Source organism: Apodemus sylvaticus, chromosome 19 (assembly GCF_947179515.1).
Source record: "Apodemus sylvaticus chromosome 19, mApoSyl1.1, whole genome shotgun sequence".
Taxonomy (NCBI): Eukaryota; Metazoa; Chordata; class Mammalia; order Rodentia; family Muridae; genus Apodemus; species Apodemus sylvaticus.
The window spans coordinates 61,266,434-61,269,173 of NC_067490.1; positions in this window are offsets into that span (position 1 = coordinate 61,266,434).

The window sequence follows — 2,740 nt, forward strand, 5'->3', positions numbered from 1 at the left end:
CCAATATGTAGCCGCCAGCGGCTACATGTGAACCAGGTTACCTGTTGAGAGAATCTTGGGGTACAGGGACACAGACAAGGGATTTGAGTCAAGCCTAGGATTCTGGTCAAGACTGCTTTTAATAAATTGAAGACAGGTTTTATAGACATTTGGGGGATCGGCCAACCCCCCAGAAGTCGGTAGCTTCAAAGGCGGTGCTGTGAATCCTCTGGCTCCAAGTCTCAGCGGGTCGTCTGCCTTCTGCCTGGGAGCTCAGGTGAACGCCGGCCTGGGGGCGGTGTCGATAGCCGAGGTGTGGAGCCCCTTTGTTTGCAGAACAAAGGCCGGAGGTAGCCATCGGAAGAGTTGGGTGCCCGCTAGCCAACTAGTTGCAGGGGGGGAAGGATACACCTCCCAAGAGCTGGGATTAAAGGAGTGTACCACCAATGCTTGGCTGTCCAGGTTCTTTTTGAATGTGGGAAGACATAAACTAGCATTGAGAGCCACCTGAGACCTGAGACCACATGGAAACTGCTAAGTGAAAAACCTGTTCTTGCTGTCCTACTGTGTAGTTGAAGTAGTAGTGATATGAAAGGGGTGTAGAAGGGAGGTAACTTCAGCACTCAAACCATTAGCTCAGTGGCGAAACTTTTGGCCCATATTTTTTTTTTACTGTGTGTGCAGTTATTACTGTAAATCTGTAAGTTCAACCAGTGTTATTTAATATTTCCTCTGAGAAAGGAGCCCATGCCCGTGTCTAGAGGTTGCTGTGTTGAAGTAACATGCTGTAATTTCTAAATGTTGGCTGTAACCTTTTTTCTCAAACTGAAGCCTTTTAAGTAGCATACATGTAGAGCATGATGTTTATTAATTTTAGTGTTTTGAGACAGGATCTTCTTGTGTAATCTAGCATTGCCCTAGAATTCACTGTGTCTTCTAGGTTGGCTGGAGCTCACTGCAGTCTCCTGGTTTGCAAGTTCCCAGCCGGGCAGTGATGGTGCACACCTTTTTTCCCAGCATTTGTGAGGCAGAGGCAGGTGGATTTTTGAGTTCATGGCTAGCCTGGTCTACAGAGTGAGTTCCAGGACAGCCAGGGCTACACAGAGAAAACCTGTCTAAAACAACAACAACAACAACAACAGCAACAACAAAAACAACAACAAAAATAAAAATAGGGCCCAGTTATATGTATGTGGTGGTAGACACATATGCACACCTCACCTGGCTAGGCCTATGCTTTTAAAGAAGCTCATCAGAGCCTGGGGAAGGATGAGGTGTGTCCTGACCTCAGAGGAGGTACTAAATTGATCAACAAGTACTAACTAATAGCAAGGACATTTTACTGCCATTCTTTAATGAACTTAAGAATTTCTTTAGGTGCAGTGTGTCTGTGAGCTTGGAAAAACTATTTACTCTTCTGTTGTATGTGAACTGGGCCCCATAATAATGTTAAGATATTTACGATCTGGGAATTCTAGCTTTGTGGATAACTCACTTTCCACTTTCAATGGGGCAGGAAAGAAGATTTTGATATCATGAAAAAAAAAGGACTAGGAAGGCAAGGAGTGAAAAGATAAAAACTGAGTTCATACAAAACAACAAAAAAATCCTTTGACCTAATCCTAAGACTGACCCTAACCCTGACATCTCTTCATTGTGTAATAGGGATACTATTGATTCAGTGGGACTCTCAAGAATAACGGTGGCCATCTTAACCTTAAATATGAGCCTAACCCTGGGACTTTTCCTAAATCTCTAATCCTAACTAAACCCCTTAATTTCAAAAGCATCCTAACCCTAACAACCCTTATCGTGATCTTAACCATAACACTCTAATCCCCTAACCCTAACTATAGCACTGCTTACTGTGTGGGATGTCTCTTATTTATACCTTTTGAAGTGAGAGACCCTTTCTTCTTCTTCTTTTTTTTTTTTTTTTTTTTTTTTTTTGGAGAGAGTTAAGAACTTTTTTTTTTTTAATTTTAGAAAATACTTATTTTCTAAACATCATTGAGTGTGGGATTGGATTAGATTTGAGAATTTGTCACAAGATGTGTTAGATTCAGAAATTATTGCTTATAAAATAGAATATAATCACAGCTTTTTCCCTAGATAAAATTAATGGGAAAATACTCAAGTCCAATCGATACTTTTCTCATCCTGTTCAAGCTCACAATGGGCATATTAAGGTTGCTATGAATTTTAAGAAAGGTACTGTATCAGGCAGAAGAATAAGACAAAGTATGGTCTACAAGTTGGTAAATTCCATGTCACCCATCACTGTTGATCAAGCCTTGGTCTTTTATGAAGTAGGAAATCAAAGCTAAGTCTTCTATCTTTATCACATATCAATAGGTTTGTCTGTATCTATTTTTGAATTCAAAAAAAGGAAATTTGCTGAGAAAACCTTTTTTAATCTTGATCTTTTGAGATGTTCTGATCCACCTTTGATCTAGGCTATATGTGCTTTTTGTAACCTACCTATAGAAGTGTCATGAAAAAGCAGATCTTTTGTTTTGGTACTTGTACTATTTTCTTTTATAAAACAAAGGTGATTTGTTTTTTTTAAAACTGGCATTAGGAAGTACTTATTTCTTTTTTTTTATTCGATATAATTTATTTACATTTCAAATGATTTCCCCTTTTCTAGCCCCCCCCTCCCCGAAAGTCCCGTAAGCCCCCTTCTCTTCCCCTGTCCTCCCTCCCACCCCTTCCCAGTTCCCCGTTCTGGTTTTGCCAAATACTGTTTCACTGAGTCTTT